The 20,337-nt window shown below is 41.6% G+C and overlaps 4 non-coding genes across 4 annotated transcripts; all 4 read left to right on the top strand.

The window, feature by feature from the left end:
• The first annotated feature begins 7,724 nt into the window (after window positions 1-7,724).
• Window positions 7,725-7,812, top strand: trnap-ugg (transfer RNA proline (anticodon UGG)). The gene is given in 2 exon segments: window positions 7,725-7,760; window positions 7,777-7,812. It is a non-coding gene; the product is annotated as a tRNA-Pro (tRNA).
• A 6,167-nt stretch (window positions 7,813-13,979) lies between these two features.
• trnap-ugg (transfer RNA proline (anticodon UGG)) lies at window positions 13,980-14,067 on the top strand. The gene is given in 2 exon segments: window positions 13,980-14,015; window positions 14,032-14,067. It is a non-coding gene; the product is annotated as a tRNA-Pro (tRNA).
• A 3,042-nt stretch (window positions 14,068-17,109) lies between these two features.
• Window positions 17,110-17,197, top strand: trnap-ugg (transfer RNA proline (anticodon UGG)). Its single transcript is given in 2 exon segments — window positions 17,110-17,145; window positions 17,162-17,197. It is a non-coding gene; the product is annotated as a tRNA-Pro (tRNA).
• A 3,042-nt stretch (window positions 17,198-20,239) lies between these two features.
• trnap-ugg (transfer RNA proline (anticodon UGG)) lies at window positions 20,240-20,327 on the top strand. The gene is given in 2 exon segments: window positions 20,240-20,275; window positions 20,292-20,327. It is a non-coding gene; the product is annotated as a tRNA-Pro (tRNA).
• The last annotated feature ends 10 nt before the right edge of the window (window positions 20,328-20,337 follow it).

A 20,337-nucleotide genomic window follows, 5' to 3' on the forward strand; every position in this document is an offset into this window, starting at 1 on the left:
CTCGCGACTTTAAAAGATGGCCTTTGTTTCCCACATCTTCCCTCGTGGCTTGTCTTACACCATGGGCTTACTGTGTTTGGGAATTTACTGACTGCACACCTTGATTTCCAGTGTATTTCATGCAGTCGCACAGACTTCGTTCAATCAAAAATATATAGATTAAGAAACAATTATTTATTTATTTCAATCAAATCAAATTAAATTTTTTGCAATAAAATTGTAAATTTATTTATTTTCTTATTATGATAAATACATATATGTTTTAAATTGTCTTTTTGTCTGGGTTGGTTTTATTTCCCTCCCTCTTTCCTGCTTGTCTATCACCTGTGGCTTCAACAACCGTCCCAGTCCCGCGTGCTCATGAGAACCGCGCTCATTCACGCACAACACAATTGCATTCAGGAATGATAGAAATTCCAATTTATTCTTCTGAAAGGGAACTGCTGTCCGTGAAGGGCAATTCTACAGCTGTGTAAGAGGGATGTGCTTCCTGTCCAGGATCATTCGGTGTCTGTTTCAACGGGATGGTTGTCAGTTCCGGTTCATCAATTGCCCCTTTAAAACGTATTTTCTCATTATCCGGATCATCCTGTACATTTAAAAAGGAGTGTGATTATCAGCTGTGATAACCGAATTGTTAAACTGTTGTGTTTCAAGATACATTGACTTTGCCTGTGTCCGTGTACATCCATATCGCAGCGCATCTGTTCATTACTCAAAATATGCTCATGTTTTCCGATATCCACTCCTTGATGTAACCCTTGTCCCAAATTTGCTCTCAATATAAAAAACAACAAATTATGCACCGACGGTAGCGACCGCGTGGCCTAAAGGATAAGGTTTCTGATTTCGATTGTAACTGTGATCTTATCAGATGATTGCAGGTTCGAGTCTGGCAGTGGTCAGCTATCGCGCTTTGTGAAATTTTATATTCTTTGTTTTGATTCTGCCTCAAAACCAACCATCTCGGACAGTCACTCACCTGAAGTGAAGGAAGGCTGTGTGCTTTAAGAAGCTAATGGCACATTTTCATCACTGTCGATCTGGTTGCACGGGCAAAACAACTGGTGAAGTAGATTTTTGTGCATATTATTTCTGTTTGAATGCAAAAAGTAGGGGATGGATGTCTGACTTTGCAGTCAATAGGAGACAAGGTGACTGACAGGTTGAAGCAATGGACTGCTGATCCAGTATGCCCCCAGCTTCGTCGTTATTGTGTTAAACATTTTCCCCTAGTTTTTTTATTCAATCACATTTATCCTCATTGCCAAATTCACCTTTTACTGAAAAGGATGCAGCTCGTTGATGAAGTAATGTCACAAAAAATAATCACTTCATCAAAGGGAAAACATTAGCAGAACGATGGAGAGGGGGACTCATGAAATCGGTCTCTGAGAGTCAGCACAGGCACGATGGGCCGAATAGCAAACTAACATCAGAAACTGAGAGCTACGCTCCTCACTGTCGGCGGCTCGTTGGTCTAGGGGTATGATTCTCGCTTTGGGATTATAATAATTGAAATGCGAGAGGTCCCGGATTCAAATCCCGGACGAGCCCTGCCAACCTTTTGTCAAAAAACGACTTCTCAGCCGGTCGACATGTGAGAAAACTGACATGTTTCAAATTAAAACGTGTGATTGCACTCCGTTGTTCACACAGCGTCCAAAAATCCTGGAGATTCCCAGGAGCAAAGTGAAACTCACCGAACTGAGTAAAGTTCATGTTTCTCAGATGTGCTCGGCTCTGCGTCTCATTGGACAACATAAACGCCGTTTTGATTCCGGCAAATACTTGATCAGTGTATCTTCCTTTCTGCACGCATGAGCTCACCTCCATAGGGATAAGCATACATTCAACGTCAATCTCAAATTCAACGTGAAACAGACTCTGCCCTGAATATGAGTGCGTCCTGTTTCTCTCGCGCTGAAAAGATGTGAGAAGCTGGCTTTGGATTTAGTCCCTTGGCTGCCGAATTTAAACCGTGCAGGAAATCGATCCGGGGTGGCCAAGCTGCCTGGTCTAATTAAAAGGCGTTCAAACCCTAGATTCCAGGCAGGTTATAGTGTTCTGGCCTCAACATTCGGTTCAACTTATCGGATCATAAGCACCGCTCCCATTGTCTCCTAATGGTTCTGCTGTTCACACTAACACCTCCTCTGGTCCATCCTTTGTTACTTTATTGCCCGCTTACCACTCACTTTGCCTTTTGGCATTGTGCCATTTATTATTCAATTACTCCTACGCTCCACTGTATCACAGGCATTCCCTTTTGTCCTTCCTCGCTGCCTATTTTTCCAGGCGCTATTTTCCAGGAAAAATCTGTAAACTTTTACATTTTTCTTAAAATATCGGAATGATCATCTGACTGAACGTGAGCCCGGGAAATTCATCCACAGAATGTTCACGGCCTGCTGAGTTTTACAGAATGCTTTGTTTTTGTTCATTGTGTTTCTGTATCCCTTTTAAGGTGATGTGCTGGTCTGCCCGGGGTCATTCTCTGTCTCTCCAAAATGGTGTGCTATCAGTATCGGATCATTATCTATCTGTTTAAAAGGAATGTGCTGTCTGTCCCGGATTTCAAATTTCAAATTTCAAAAACTGCCTTTGGAGAGTGCAGAATTTTTAGTTTGTTGGTGTGTTTGTGTAAGTGAGAGAGTGCGTGGAAACGTTCTGCGCGATCTGACTGTGCATTTCATGTCATGTGAGGAAAAATGCATTACATGCAACTTGAAGCCACACTGATTTGATTCAACACGCATTCAGGGACTGACTGACAGGAGAAGAGTCTGCTGTGGGATTTTGCTATTCCACATGTGAAAGAAGGCAAATTATATAAGTTAGAAACATAGCGATTTTAGCGAGAGCTTGCGGATGGGCTGTGTGACATGATGAGCTCATTCCCCCTTATTTTCAAATACAAATCAAATCAAGACAAGACAAGACATGACTGACTGACTGACTTTGTTTATATAAATTTCTGTATCAATATTTATATATGCATATATTTACATACATTCCCTACTTTTTAACTTTCACAATAAATGTGCTTTTCTGTTCTGCCTGCATTGGCTCTATTACATTTGACCTCTTTCACAGCACACGCAGCTTCTGTCTGATCCTGCAGAAAAGCACTCGCGACTTTAAAAGATGGCCTTTGTTTCCCACATCTTCCCTCGTGGCTTGTCTTACACCATGGGCTTACTGTGTTTGGGTATTTACTGACTGCACGTCCTGATTTCCAGTGCATTTCATGCAGTCGCACAGACTTCGTTCAATCAAAAATATATAGATTAAGAAACAATTATTTATTTATTTCAATCAAATCAAATTAAATTTTTTGCAATAAAATTGTAAATTTATTTATTTTCTTATTATGATAAATATATATATGTTTTAAATTGTCTTTTTGTCTGGGTTGGTTTTATTTCCCTCCCTCTTTCCTGCTTGTCTATCACCTGTGGCTTCAACAACCGTCCCAGTCCCGCGTGCTCATGAGAACCGCGCTCATTCACGCACAACACAATTGCATTCAGGAATGATAGAAATTCCAATTTATTCTTCTGAAAGGGAACTGCTGTCCGTGAAGGGCAATTCTACAGCTGTGTAAGAGGGATGTGCTTCCTGTCCAGGATCATTCGGTGTCTGTTTCAACGGGATGGTTGTCAGTTCCGGTTCATCAATTGCCCCTTTAAAACGTATTTTCTCATTATCCGGATCATCCTGTACATTTAAAAAGGAGTGTGATTATCAGCTGTGATAACCGAATTGTTAAACTGTTGTGTTTCAAGATACATTGACTTTGCCTGTGTCCGTGTACATCCATATCGCAGCGCATCTGTTCATTACTCAAAATATGCTCATGTTTTCCGATATCCACTCCTTGATGTAACCCTTGTCCCAAATTTGCTCTCAATATAAAAAACAACAAATTATGCACCGACGGTAGCGACCGCGTGGCCTAAAGGATAAGGTTTCTGATTTCGATTGTAACTGTGATCTTATCAGATGATTGCAGGTTCGAGTCCGGCAGTGGTCAGCTATCGCGCTTTGTGAAATTTTATATTCTTTGTTTTGATTCTGCCTCAAAACCAACCATCTCGGACAGTCACTCACCTGAAGTGAAGGAAGGCTGTGTGCTTTAAGAAGCTAATGGCACATTTTCATCACTGTCGATCTGGTTGCACGGGCAAAACAACTGGTGAAGTAGATTTTCGTGCATATTATTTCTGTTTGAATGCAAAAAGTAGGGGATGGATGTCTGACTTTGCAGTCAATAGGAGACAAGGTGACTGACAGGTTGAAGCAATGGACTGCTGATCCAGTATGCCCCCAGCTTCGTCGTTATTGTGTTAAACATTTTCCCCTAGTTTTTTTATTCAATCACATTTATCCTCATTGCCAAATTCACCTTTTACTGAAAAGGATGCAGCTCGTTGATGAAGTAATGTCACAAAAAATAATCACTTCATCAAAGTGAAAACATTAGCAGAACGATGGAGAGGGGGACTCATGAAATCGGTCTCTGAGAGTCAGCACAGGCACGATGGGCCGAATAGCAAACTAACGTCAGAAACTGAGAGCTACGCTCCTCACTGTCGGCGGCTCGTTGGTCTAGGGGTATGATTCTCGCTTTGGGATTATAATAATTGAAATGCGAGAGATCCCGGATTCAAATCCCAGACGAGCCCTGCCAACCTTTTGTCAAAAAACGACTTCTCAGCCGGTCGACATGTGAGAAAACTGACATGTTTCAAATTAAAACGTGTGATTGCACTCCGTTGTTCACACATCGTCCAAAAATCCTGGAGATTCCCAGGAGCAAAGTGAAACTCACCGAACTGAGTAAAGTTCATGTTTCTCAGATGTGCTCGGCTCTGCGTCTCATTGGACAACATAAACGCCGTTTTAATTCCGGCAAATACTTGATCAGTGTATCTTCCTTTCTGCACGCATGAGCTCACCTCCATAGGGATAAGCATACATTCAACGTCAATCTCAAATTCAACGTGAAACAGACTCTGCCCTGAATATGAGTGCGTCCTGTTTCTCTCGCGCTGAAAAGATGTGAGAAGCTGGCTTTGGATTTAGTCCCTTGGCTGCCGAATTTAAACCGTGCAGGAAATCAATCCGGGGTGGTCAAGCTGCCTGGTCAATTAAAAGGCGTTCAAACCCAACATTCCAGGCAGGTTATAGTGTTCTGGCCTCAACATTCGGTTCAACGTATCGGATCATAAGCTCCGCTCCCATTGTCTGCTAATTGTTCTGCTGTTCACACTAACACCTCCTCTGGTCCATCCTTTGTTACATTATTGCCCGCTTACCACTCACTTTGCCTTTTTGCATTGTGCCATTTATTATTCAATCACTCCTACGCTCCACTGTATCACAGGCATTCCCTTTTGTCCTTCCTCGCTGCCTATTTTTCCAGGCGCTATTTTCCAGGAAAAATCTGTAAACTTTTACATTTTTCTTAAAATATCGGAATGATCATCTGACTGAACGTGAGCCCGGGAAATTCATCCACAGAATGTTCACGGCCTGCTGAGTTTTACAGAATGCTTTGTTTTTGTTCATTGTGTTTCTGTATCCCTTTTAAGGTGATGTGCTGGTCTGCCCGGGGTCATTCTCTGTCTCTCCAAAATGGTGTGCTATCAGTATCGGATCATTATCTATCTGTTTAAAAGGAATCTGCTGTCTGTCCCGGATTTCAAATTTCAAATTTCAAAAACTGCCTTTGGAGAGTGCAGAATTTTTAGTTTGTTGGTGTGTTTGTGTAAGTGAGAGAGTGCGTGGAAACGTTCTGCGCGATCTTACTGTGCATTTCATGTCATGTGAGGAAAAATGCATTACATGCAACTTGAAGCCACACTGATTTGATTCAACACGCATTCAGGGACTGACTGACAGGAGAAGAGTCTGCTGTGGGATTTTGCTATTCCACATGTGAAAGAAGGCAAATTATATAAGTTAGAAACATAGCGATTTTAGCGAGAGCTTGCGGATGGGCTGTGTGACATGATGAGCTCCTTCCCCCTTATTTTCAAATACAAATCAAATCAAGACAAGACATGACTGACTGACTGACTTTGTTTATATAAATTTCTGTAACAATATTTATATATGCATATATTTACATACATTCCCTACTTTTTAACTTTCACAATAAATGTGCTTTTCTGTTCTGCCTGCATTGGCTCTATTACATTTGACCGCTTTCACAGCACACGCAGCTTCTGTCTGATCGTGCAGAAAAGCACTCGCGACTTTAAAAGATGGCCTTTGTTGCCCACATCTTCCCTCGTGGCTTGTCTTACACCATGGGCTTACTGTGTTTGGGAATTTACTGACTGCACACCCTGAATTCCAGTGCATTTCATGCAGTCGCACAGACTTCGTTCAATCAAAAATATATAGATTAAGAAACAATTATTTATTTATTTCAATCAAATCAAATTCAATTTTTTGCAATAAAATTGTAAATTTATTTATTTTCTTATTATAATAAATATATATATGTTTTAAATTGTCTTTTTGTCTGGGTTGGTTTTATTTCCCTCCCTCTTTCCTGCTTGTCTATCACCTGTGGCTTCAACAACCTCCCAGTCCCGCGTGCTCATGAGAACCGCGCTCATTCACGCACAACACAATTGCATTCAGGAATGATAGAAATTCCAATTTATTCTTCTGAAAGGGAACTGCTGTCCGTGAAGGGCAATTCTACAGCTGTGTAAGAGGGATGTGCTTCCTGTCCAGGATCATTCGGTGTCTGTTTCAACGGGATGGTTGTCAGTTCCGGTTCATCAATTGCCCCTTTAAAACGTATTTTCTCATTATCCGGATCATCCTGTACATTTAAAAAGGAGTGTGATTATCAGCTGTGATAACCGAATTGTTAAACTGTTGTGTTTCAAGATACATTGACTTTGCCTGTGTCCGTGTACATCCATATCGCAGCGCATCTGTTCATTACTCAAAATTTGCTCATGTTTTCCGATATCCACTCCTTGATGTAATCCTTGTCCCAAATTTGCTCTCAATATAAAAAACAACAAATTATGCACCGACGGTAGCGGCCGCGTGGCCTAAAGGATAAGGTGTCTGATTTCGATTGTAACTGTGATCTTATCAGATGATTGCAGGTTCGAGTCCGGCAGTGGTCAGCTATCGCGCTTTGTGAAATTTTATATTCTTTGTTTTGATTCTGCCTCAAAACCAACCATCTCGGACAGTCACTCACCTGAAGTAAAGGAAGGCTGTGTGCTTTAAGAAGCTAATGGCACATTTTCATCACTGTCGATCTGGTTGCACGGGCAAAACAAGTGGTGAAGTAGATTTTCGTGCATATTATTTCTGTTTGAATGCAAAAAGTAGGGGATGGATGTCTGACTTTGCAGTCAATAGGAGACAAGGTGACTGACAGGTTGAAGCAATGGACTGCTGATCCAGTATGCCCCCAGCTTCGTCGTTATTGTGTTAAACATTTTCCCCTAGTTTTTTTATTCAATCACATTTATCCTCATTGCCAAATTCACCTTTTACTGAAAAGGATGCAGCTCGTTGATGAAGTAATGTCACAAAAAATAATCACTTCATCAAAGGGAAAACATTAGCAGAACGATGGAGAGGGGGACTCATGAAATCGGTCTCTGAGAGTCAGCACAGGCACGATGGGCCGAATAGCAAACTAACATCAGAAACTGAGAGCTACGCTCCTCACTGTCGGCGGCTCGTTGGTCTAGCGGTATGATTCTCGCTTTGGGATTATAATAATTGAAATGCGAGAGGTCCCGGGTTCAAATCCCGGACGAGCCCTGCCAATCTTTTGTCAAAAAACGACTTCTCAGCCGGTCGACATGTGAGAAAACTGACATGTTTCAAATTAAAACGTGTGATTGCACTCCGTTGTTCACACAGCGTCCAAAAATCCTGGAGATTCCCAGGAGCAAAGTGAAACTCACCGAACTGAGTAAAGTTCATGTTTCTCAGATGTGCTCGGCTCTGCGTCTCATTGGACAACATAAACGCCGTTTTGATTCCGGCAAATACTTGATCAGTGTATCTTCCTTTCTGCACGCATGAGCTCACCTCCATAGGGATAAGCATACATTCAACGTCAATCTCAAATTCAACGTGAAACAGACTCTGCCCTGAATATGAGTGCGTCCTGTTTCTCTCGCGCTGAAAAGATGTGAGAAGCTGGCTTTGGATTTAGTCCCTTGGCTGCCGAATTTAAACCGTGCAGGAAATCGATCCGGGGTGGCCAAGCTGCCTGGTCTAATTAAAAGGCGTTCAAACCCTAGATTCCAGGCAGGTTATAGTGTTCTGGCCTCAACATTCGGTTCAACGTATCGGATCATAAGCACCGCTCCCATTGTCTCCTAATGGTTCTGCTGTTCACACTAACACCTCCTCTGGTCCATCCTTTGTTACTTTATTGCCCGCTTACCACTCACTTTGCCTTTTGGCATTGTGCCATTTATTATTCAATTACTCCTACGCTCCACTGTATCACAGGCATTCCCTTTTGTCCTTCCTCGCTGCCTATTTTTCCAGGCGCTATTTTCCAGGAAAAATCTGTAAACTTTTACATTTTTCTTAAAATATCGGAATGATCATCTGACTGAACGTGAGCCCGGGAAATTCATCCACAGAATGTTCACGGCCTGCTGAGTTTTACAGAATGCTTTGTTTTTGTTCATTGTGTTTCTGTATCCCTTTTAAGGTGATGTGCTGGTCTGCCCGGGGTCATTCTCTGTCTCTCCAAAATGGTGTGCTATCAGTATCGGATCATTATCTATCTGTTTAAAAGGAATGTGCTGTCTGTCCCGGATTTCAAATTTCAAATTTCAAAAACTGCCTTTGGAGAGTGCAGAATTTTTAGTTTGTTGGTGTGTTTGTGTAAGTGAGAGAGTGCGTGGAAACGTTCTGCGCGATCTGACTGTGCATTTCATGTCATGTGAGGAAAAATGCATTACATGCAACTTGAAGCCACACTGATTTGATTCAACACGCATTCAGGGACTGACTGACAGGAGAAGAGTCTGCTGTGGGATTTTGCTATTCCACATGTGAAAGAAGGCAAATTATATAAGTTAGAAACATAGCGATTTTAGCGAGAGCTTGCGGATGGGCTGTGTGACATGATGAGCTCATTCCCCCTTATTTTCAAATACAAATCAAATCAAGACAAGACAAGACATGACTGACTGACTGACTTTGTTTATATAAATTTCTGTATCAATATTTATATATGCATATATTTACATACATTCCCTACTTTTTAACTTTCACAATAAATGTGCTTTTCTGTTCTGCCTGCATTGGCTCTATTACATTTGACCTCTTTCACAGCACACGCAGCTTCTGTCTGATCCTGCAGAAAAGCACTCGCGACTTTAAAAGATGGCCTTTGTTTCCCACATCTTCCCTCGTGGCTTGTCTTACACCATGGGCTTACTGTGTTTGGGAATTTACTGACTGCACACGCTGATTTCCAGTGTATTTCATGCAGTCGCACAGACTTCGTTCAATCAAAAATATATAGATTAAGAAATAATTATTTATTTATTTCAATCAAATCAAATTAAATTTTTTGCAATAAAATTGTAAATTTATTTATTTTCTTATTATGATAAATATATATATGTTTTAAATTGTCTTTTTGTCTGGGTTGGTTTTATTTCCCTCCCTCTTTCCTGCTTGTCTATCACCTGTGGCTTCAACAACCGTCCCAGTCCCGCGTGCTCATGAGAACCGCGCTCATTCACGCACAACACAATTGCATTCAGGAATGATAGAAATTCCAATTTATTCTTCTGAAAGGGAACTGCTGTCCGTGAAGGGCAATTCTACAGCTGTGTAAGAGGGATGTGCTTCCTGTCCAGGATCATTCGGTGTCTGTTTCAACGGGATGGTTGTCAGTTCCGGTTCATCAATTGCCCCTTTAAAACGTATTTTCTCATTATCCGGATCATCCTGTACATTTAAAAAGGAGTGTGATTATCAGCTGTGATAACCGAATTGTTAAACTGTTGTGTTTCAAGATACATTGACTTTGCCTGTGTCCGTGTACATCCATATCGCAGCGCATCTGTTCATTACTCAAAATATGCTCATGTTTTCCGATATCCACTCCTTGATGTAACCCTTGTCCCAAATTTGCTCTCAATATAAAAAACAACAAATTATGCACCGACGGTAGCGACCGCGTGGCCTAAAGGATAAGGTTTCTGATTTCGATTGTAACTGTGATCTTATCAGATGATTGCAGGTTCGAGTCCGGCAGTGGTCAGCTATCGCGCTTTGTGAAATTTTATATTCTTTGTTTTGATTCTGCCTCAAAACCAACCATCTCGGACAGTCACTCACCTGAAGTGAAGGAAGGCTGTGTGCTTTAAGAAGCTAATGGCACATTTTCATCACTGTCGATCTGGTTGCACGGGCAAAACAACTGGTGAAGTAGATTTTCGTGCATATTATTTCTGTTTGAATGCAAAAAGTAGGGGATGGATGTCTGACTTTGCAGTCAATAGGAGACAAGGTGACTGACAGGTTGAAGCAATGGACTGCTGATCCAGTATGCCCCCAGCTTCGTCGTTATTGTGTTAAACATTTTCCCCTAGTTTTTTTATTCAATCACATTTATCCTCATTGCCAAATTCACCTTTTACTGAAAAGGATGCAGCTCGTTGATGAAGTAATGTCACAAAAAATAATCACTTCATCAAAGTGAAAACATTAGCAGAACGATGGAGAGGGGGACTCATGAAATCGGTCTCTGAGAGTCAGCACAGGCACGATGGGCCGAATAGCAAACTAACGTCAGAAACTGAGAGCTACGCTCCTCACTGTCGGCGGCTCGTTGGTCTAGGGGTATGATTCTCGCTTTGGGATTATAATAATTGAAATGCGAGAGATCCCGGATTCAAATCCCGGACGAGCCCTGCCAACCTTTTGTCAAAAAACGACTTCTCAGCCGGTCGACATGTGAGAAAACTGACATGTTTCAAATTAAAACGTGTGATTGCACTCCGTTGTTCACACATCGTCCAAAAATCCTGGAGATTCCCAGGAGCAAAGTGAAACTCACCGAACTGAGTAAAGTTCATGTTTCTCAGATGTGCTCGGCTCTGCGTCTCATTGGACAACATAAACGCCGTTTTAATTCCGGCAAATACTTGATCAGTGTATCTTCCTTTCTGCACGCATGAGCTCACCTCCATAGGGATAAGCATACATTCAACGTCAATCTCAAATTCAACGTGAAACAGACTCTGCCCTGAATATGAGTGCGTCCTGTTTCTCTCGCGCTGAAAAGATGTGAGAAGCTGGCTTTGGATTTAGTCCATTGGCTGCCGAATTTAAACCGTGCAGGAAATCAATCCGGGGTGGCCAAGCTGCCTGGTCAATTAAAAGGCGTTCAAACCCAACATTCCAGGCAGGTTATAGTGTTCTGGCCTCAACATTCGGTTCAACGTATCGGATCATAAGCTCCGCTCCCATTGTCTGCTAATGGTTCTGCTGTTCACACTAACACCTCCTCTGGTCCATCCTTTGTTACTTTATTGCCCGCTTACCACTCACTTTGCCTTTTTGCATTGTGCCATTTATTATTCAATCACTCCTACGCTCCACTGTATCACAGGCATTCCCTTTTGTCCTTCCTCGCTGCCTATTTTTCCAGGCGCTATTTTCCAGGAAAAATCTGTAAACTTTTACATTTTTCTTAAAATATCGGAATGATCATCTGACTGAACGTGAGTCCGGGAAATTCATCCACAGAATGTTCACGGCCTGCTGAGTTTTACAGAATGCTTTGTTTTTGTTCATTGTGTTTCTGTATCCCTTTTAAGGTGATGTGCTGGTCTGCCCGGGGTCATTCTCTGTCTCTCCAAAATGGTGTGCTATCAGTATCGGATCATTATCTATCTGTTTAAAAGGAATCTGCTGTCTGTCCCGGATTTCAAATTTCAAATTTCAAAAACTGCCTTTGGAGAGTGCAGAATTTTTAGTTTGTTGGTGTGTTTGTGTAAGTGAGAGAGTGCGTGGAAACGTTCTGCGCGATCTTACTGTGCATTTCATGTCATGTGAGGAAAAATGCATTACATGCAACTTGAAGCCACACTGATTTGATTCAACACGCATTCAGGGACTGACTGACAGGAGAAGAGTCTGCTGTGGGATTTTGCTATTCCACATGTGAAAGAAGGCAAATTATATAAGTTAGAAACATAGCGATTTTAGCGAGAGCTTGCGGATGGGCTGTGTGACATGATGAGCTCCTTCCCCCTTATTTTCAAATACAAATCAAATCAAGACAAGACATGACTGACTGACTGACTTTGTTTATATAAATTTCTGTAACAATATTTATATATGCATATATTTACATACATTCCCTACTTTTTAACTTTCACAATAAATGTGCTTTTCTGTTCTGCCTGCATTGGCTCTATTACATTTGACCGCTTTCACAGCACACGCAGCTTCTGTCTGATCGTGCAGAAAAGCACTCGCGACTTTAAAAGATGGCCTTTGTTGCCCACATCTTCCCTCGTGGCTTGTCTTACACCATGGGCTTACTGTGTTTGGGAATTTACTGACTGCACACCCTGAATTCCAGTGCATTTCATGCAGTCGCACAGACTTCGTTCAATCAAAAATATATAGATTAAGAAACAATTATTTATTTATTTCAATCAAATCAAATTCAATTTTTTGCAATAAAATTGTAAATTTATTTATTTTCTTATTATAATAAATATATATATGTTTTAAATTGTCTTTTTGTCTGGGTTGGTTTTATTTCCCTCCCTCTTTCCTGCTTGTCTATCACCTGTGGCTTCAACAACCTCCCAGTCCCGCGTGCTCATGAGAACCGCGCTCATTCACGCACAACACAATTGCATTCAGGAATGATAGAAATTCCAATTTATTCTTCTGAAAGGGAACTGCTGTCCGTGAAGGGCAATTCTACAGCTGTGTAAGAGGGATGTGCTTCCTGTCCAGGATCATTCGGTGTCTGTTTCAACGGGATGGTTGTCAGTTCCGGTTCATCAATTGCCCCTTTAAAACGTATTTTCTCATTATCCGGATCATCCTGTACATTTAAAAAGGAGTGTGATTATCAGCTGTGATAACCGAATTGTTAAACTGTTGTGTTTCAAGATACATTGACTTTGCCTGTGTCCGTGTACATCCATATCGCAGCGCATCTGTTCATTACTCAAAATTTGCTCATGTTTTCCGATATCCACTCCTTGATGTAATCCTTGTCCCAAATTTGCTCTCAATATAAAAAACAACAAATTATGCACCGACGGTAGCGGCCGCGTGGCCTAAAGGATAAGGTGTCTGATTTCGATTGTAACTGTGATCTTATCAGATGATTGCAGGTTCGAGTCCGGCAGTGGTCAGCTATCGCGCTTTGTGAAATTTTATATTCTTTGTTTTGATTCTGCCTCAAAACCAACCATCTCGGACAGTCACTCACCTGAAGTAAAGGAAGGCTGTGTGCTTTAAGAAGCTAATGGCACATTTTCATCACTGTCGATCTGGTTGCACGGGCAAAACAAGTGGTGAAGTAGATTTTCGTGCATATTATTTCTGTTTGAATGCAAAAAGTAGGGGATGGATGTCTGACTTTGCAGTCAATAGGAGACAAGGTGACTGACAGGTTGAAGCAATGGACTGCTGATCCAGTATGCCCCCAGCTTCGTCGTTATTGTGTTAAACATTTTCCCCTAGTTTTTTTATTCAATCACATTTATCCTCATTGCCAAATTCACCTTTTACTGAAAAGGATGCAGCTCGTTGATGAAGTAATGTCACAAAAAATAATCACTTCATCAAAGGGAAAACATTAGCAGAACGATGGAGAGGGGGACTCATGAAATCGGTCTCTGAGAGTCAGCACAGGCACGATGGGCCGAATAGCAAACTAACATCAGAAACTGAGAGCTACGCTCCTCACTGTCGGCGGCTCGTTGGTCTAGGGGTATGATTCTCGCTTTGGGATTATAATAATTGAAATGCGAGAGGTCCCGGGTTCAAATCCCGGACGAGCCCTGCCAACCTTTTGTCAAAAAACGACTTCTCAGCCGGTCGACATGTGAGAAAACTGACATGTTTCAAATTAAAACGTGTGATTGCACTCCGTTGTTCACACAGTGTACAAAAATCCTGGAGATTCCCAGGAGCAAAGTGAAACTCACCGAACTGAGTAAAGTTCATGTTTCTCAGATGTGCTCGGCTCTGCGTCTCATTGGACAACATAAACCCCGTTTTGATTCCGGCAAATACTTGATCAGTGTATCTTCCTTTCTGCACGCATGAGCTCACCTCCATAGGGATAAGCATACCTTCAACGTCAATCTCAAATTCAACGTGAAACAGACTCTGCCCTGAATATGAGTGCGTCCTGTTTCTCTCGCGCTGAAAAGATGTGAGAAGCTGGCTTTGGATTTAGTCCCTTGGCTGCCGAATTTAAACCGTGCAGGAAATCGATCCGGGGTGGCCAAGCTGCCTGGTCTAATTAAAAGGCGTTCAAACCCTACATTCCAGGCAGGTTATAGTGTTCTGGCCTCAACATTCGGTTCAACGTATCGGATCATAAGCACCGCTCCCATTGTCTGCTAATGGTTCTGCTGTTCACACGAACACCTCCTCTGCTCCATCCTTTGTTACTTTATTGCCCGCTTACCACTCACTTTGCCTTTTTGCATTGTGCCATTTATTATTCAATCACTCCTACGCTCCACTGTATCACAGGCATTCCCTTTTGTCCTTCCTCGCTGCCTATTTTTCCTGGCGCTATTTTCCAGGAAAAATCTGTAAACTTTACATTTTTCTTAAAATATCGGAATGATCATCTGACTGAACGTGAGCCCGGGAAATTCATCCACAGAATGTTCACGGCCTGCTGAGTTTTACAGAATGCTTTGTTTTTGTTCATTGTGTTTCTGTATCCCTTTTAAGGTGATGTGCTGGTCTGCCCGGGGTCATTCTCTGTCTCTCCAAAATGGTGTGCTATCAGTATCGGATCATTATCTATCTGTTTAAAAGGAATGTGCTGTCTGTCTCGGATTTCAAATTTCAAATTTCAAAAACTGCCTTTGGAGAGTGCAGAATTTTTAGTTTGTTGGTGTGTTTGTGTAAGTGAGAGAGTGCGTGGAAACGTTCTGCGCGATCTTACTGTGCATTTCATGACATGTGAGGAAAAATGCATTACATGCAACTTGAAGCCACACTGATTTGATTCAACACTCATTCAGGTACTGACTGACAGGAGAAGAGTCTGCTGTGGGATTTTGCTATTCCACATGTGAAAGAAGGCAAATTATATAAGTTAGAAACATAGCGATTTTAGCGAGAGCTTGCGGATGGGCTGTGTGACATGATGAGCTCATTCCCCCTTATTTTCAAATACAAATCAAATCAAGACAAGACAAGACATGACTGACTGACTGACTTTGTTTATATAAATTTCTGTATCAATATTTATATATGCATATATTTACATACATTCCCTACTTTTTAACTTTCACAATAAATGTGCTTTTCTGTTCTGCCTGCATTGACTCTATTACATTTGACCTCTTTCACAGCACAGGCAGCTTCTGTCTGATCCTGCAGAAAAGCACTCGCGACTTTAAAAGATGGCCTTTGTTTCCCACATCTTCCTTCGTGGCTTGTCTTACACCATGGGCTTACTGTGTTTTGGAATTTACTGACTGCACACCCTGATTTCCAGTGCATTTCATGCAGTCGCACAGACTTCGTTCAATCAAAAATATATAGATTAAGAAACAATTATTTATTTATTTCAATCAAATCAAATTCAATTTTTTGCAATAAAATTGTAAATTTATTTATTTTCTTATTATGATAAATATATATATGTTTTAAATTGTCTTTTTGTCTGGGTTGGTTTTATTTCCCTCCGTCTTTCCTGCTTGTCCATCACCTGTGGCTTCAACAACCCTCCCAGTCCCGCGTGCTCATGAGAACCGCGCTCATTCACGCACAACACAATTGCATTCAGGAATGATAGAAATTCCAATTTATTCTTCTGAAAGGGAACTGCTGTCCGTGAAGGGCAATTCTACAGCTGTGTAAGAGGGATGTGCTTCCTGTCCAGGATCATTCGGTGTCTGTTTCAACGGGATGGTTGTCAGTTCCGGTTCATCAATTGCCCCTTTAAAACGTATTTTCTCATTATCCGGATCATCCTGTACATTTAAAAAGGAGTGTGATTATCAGCTGTGATAACCGAATTGTTAAACTGTTGTGTTTCAAGATACATTGACTTTGCCTGTGTCCGTGTACATCCATATCGCAGCGCATCTGTTCATTACTCAAAATATGCTCATGTTTTCCGATATCCACTCCTTGATGTAACCCTTGTCCCAAATTTGCTCTCAATATAAAAAACAACAAATTATGCACCGACGGTAGCGGCCGCGTGGCCTAAAGGATAAGGTGTCTGATTTCGATTGTAACTGTGATCTTATCAGATGATTGCAGGTTCGAGTCCGGCAGTGGTCAGCTATCGCGCTTTGTGAAATTTTATATTCTTTGTTTTGATTCTGCCTCAAAACCAACCATCTCGGACAGTCACTCACCTGAAGTAAAGGAAGGCTGTGTGCTTTAAGAAGCTAATGGCACATTTTCATCACTGTCGATCTGGTTGCACGGGCAAAACAAGTGGTGAAGTAGATTTTCGTGCATATTATTTCTGTTTGAATGCAAAAAGTAGGGGATGGATGTCTGACTTTGCAGTCAATAGGAGACAAGGTGACTGACAGGTTGAAGCAATGGACTGCTGATCCAGTATGCCCCCAGCTTCGTCGTTATTGTGTTAAACATTTTCCCCTAGTTTTTTTATTCAATCACATTTATCCTCATTGCCAAATTCACCTTTTACTGAAAAGGATGCAGCTCGTTGATGAAGTAATGTCACAAAAAATAATCACTTCATCAAAGGGAAAACATTAGCAGAACGATGGAGAGGGGGACTCATGAAATCGGTCTCTGAGAGTCAGCACAGGCACGATGGGCCGAATAGCAAACTAACATCAGAAACTGAGAGCTACGCTCCTCACTGTCGGCGGCTCGTTGGTCTAGGGGTATGATTCTCGCTTTGGGATTATAATAATTGAAATGCGAGAGGTCCCGGGTTCAAATCCCGGACGAGCCCTGCCAACCTTTTGTCAAAAAACGACTTCTCAGCCGGTCGACATGTGAGAAAACTGACATGTTTCAAATTAAAACGTGTGATTGCACTCCGTTGTTCACACAGTGTACAAAAATCCTGGAGATTCCCAGGAGCAAAGTGAAACTCACCGAACTGAGTAAAGTTCATGTTTCTCAGATGTGCTCGGCTCTGCGTCTCATTGGACAACATAAACCCCGTTTTGATTCCGGCAAATACTTGATCAGTGTATCTTCCTTTCTGCACGCATGAGCTCACCTCCATAGGGATAAGCATACCTTCAACGTCAATCTCAAATTCAACGTGAAACAGACTCTGCCCTGAATATGAGTGCGTCCTGTTTCTCTCGCGCTGAAAAGATGTGAGAAGCTGGCTTTGGATTTAGTCCCTTGGCTGCCGAATTTAAACCGTGCAGGAAATCGATCCGGGGTGGCCAAGCTGCCTGGTCTAATTAAAAGGCGTTCAAACCCTACATTCCAGGCAGGTTATAGTGTTCTGGCCTCAACATTCGGTTCAACGTATCGGATCATAAGCACCGCTCCCATTGTCTGCTAATGGTTCTGCTGTTCACACGAACACCTCCTCTGCTCCATCCTTTGTTACTTTATTGCCCGCTTACCACTCACTTTGCCTTTTTGCATTGTGCCATTTATTATTCAATCACTCCTACGCTCCACTGTATCACAGGCATTCCCTTTTGTCCTTCCTCGCTGCCTATTTTTCCTGGCGCTATTTTCCAGGAAAAATCTGTAAACTTTACATTTTTCTTAAAATATCGGAATGATCATCTGACTGAACGTGAGCCCGGGAAATTCATCCACAGAATGTTCACGGCCTGCTGAGTTTTACAGAATGCTTTGTTTTTGTTCATTGTGTTTCTGTATCCCTTTTGAGGTGATGTGCTGGTCTGCCCGGGGTCATTCTCTGTCTCTCCAAAATGGTGTGCTATCAGTATCGGATCATTATCTATCTGTTTAAAAGGAATGTGCTGTCTGTCTCGGATTTCAAATTTCAAATTTCAAAAACTGCCTTTGGAGAGTGCAGAATTTTTAGTTTGTTGGTGTGTTTGTGTAAGTGAGAGAGTGCGTGGAAACGTTCTGCGCGATCTTACTGTGCATTTCATGACATGTGAGGAAAAATGCATTACATGCAACTTGAAGCCACACTGATTTGATTCAACACTCATTCAGGTACTGACTGACAGGAGAAGAGTCTGCTGTGGGATTTTGCTATTCCACATGTGAAAGAAGGCAAATTATATAAGTTAGAAACATAGCGATTTTAGCGAGAGCTTGCGGATGGGCTGTGTGACATGATGAGCTCATTCCCCCTTATTTTCAAATACAAATCAAATCAAGACAAGACAAGACATGACTGACTGACTGACTTTGTTTATATAAATTTCTGTATCAATATTTATATATGCATATATTTACATACATTCCCTACTTTTTAACTTTCACAATAAATGTGCTTTTCTGTTCTGCCTGCATTGACTCTATTACATTTGACCTCTTTCACAGCACAGGCAGCTTCTGTCTGATCCTGCAGAAAAGCACTCGCGACTTTAAAAGATGGCCTTTGTTTCCCACATCTTCCTTCGTGGCTTGTCTTACACCATGGGCTTACTGTGTTTTGGAATTTACTGACTGCACACCCTGATTTCCAGTGCATTTCATGCAGTCGCACAGACTTCGTTCAATCAAAAATATATAGATTAAGAAACAATTATTTATTTATTTCAATCAAATCAAATTCAATTTTTTGCAATAAAATTGTAAATTTATTTATTTTCTTATTATGATAAATATATATATGTTTTAAATTGTCTTTTTGTCTGGGTTGGTTTTATTTCCCTCCGTCTTTCCTGCTTGTCCATCACCTGTGGCTTCAACAACCCTCCCAGTCCCGCGTGCTCATGAGAACCGCGCTCATTCACGCACAACACAATTGCATTCAGGAATGATAGAAATTCCAATTTATTCTTCTGAAAGGGAACTGCTGTCCGTGAAGGGCAATTCTACAGCTGTGTAAGAGGGATGTGCTTCCTGTCCAGGATCATTCGGTGTCTGTTTCAACGGGATGGTTGTCAGTTCCGGTTCATCAATTGCCCCTTTAAAACGTATTTTCTCATTATCCGGATCATCCTGTACATTTAAAAAGGAGTGTGATTATCAGCTGTGATAACCGAATTGTTAAACTGTTGTGTTTCAAGATACATTGACTTTGCCTGTGTCCGTGTACATCCATATCGCAGCGCATCTGTTCATTACTCAAAATATGCTCATGTTTTCCGATATCCACTCCTTGATGTAACCCTTGTCCCAAATTTGCTCTCAATATAAAAAACAACAAATTATGCACCGACGGTAGCGGCCGCGTGGCCTAAAGGATAAGGTGTCTGATTTCGATTGTAACTGTGATCTTATCAGATGATTGCAGGTTCGAGTCCGGCAGTGGTCAGCTATCGCGCTTTGTGAAATTTTATATTCTTTGTTTTGATTCTGCCTCAAAACCAACCATCTCGGACAGTCACTCACCTGAAGTAAAGGAAGGCTGTGTGCTTTAAGAAGCTAATGGCACATTTTCATCACTGTCGATCTGGTTGCACGGGCAAAACAAGTGGTGAAGTAGATTTTCGTGCATATTATTTCTGTTTGAATGCAAAAAGTAGGGGATGGATGTCTGACTTTGCAGTCAATAGGAGACAAGGTGACTGACAGGTTGAAGCAATGGACTGCTGATCCAGTATGCCCCCAGCTTCGTCGTTATTGTGTTAAACATTTTCCCCTAGTTTTTTTATTCAATCACATTTATCCTCATTGCCAAATTCACCTTTTACTGAAAAGGATGCAGCTCGTTGATGAAGTAATGTCACAAAAAATAATCACTTCATCAAAGGGAAAACATTAGCAGAACGATGGAGAGGGGGACTCATGAAATCGGTCTCTGAGAGTCAGCACAGGCACGATGGGCCGAATAGCAAACTAACATCAGAAACTGAGAGCTACGCTCCTCACTGTCGGCGGCTCGTTGGTCTAGGGGTATGATTCTCGCTTTGGGATTATAATAATTGAAATGCGAGAGGTCCCGGGTTCAAATCCCGGACGAGCCCTGCCAACCTT

This window comes from Pristiophorus japonicus, unplaced genomic scaffold, assembly GCF_044704955.1.
Source record: "Pristiophorus japonicus isolate sPriJap1 unplaced genomic scaffold, sPriJap1.hap1 HAP1_SCAFFOLD_71, whole genome shotgun sequence".
NCBI lineage: Eukaryota > Metazoa > Chordata > Chondrichthyes > Pristiophoridae > Pristiophorus > Pristiophorus japonicus.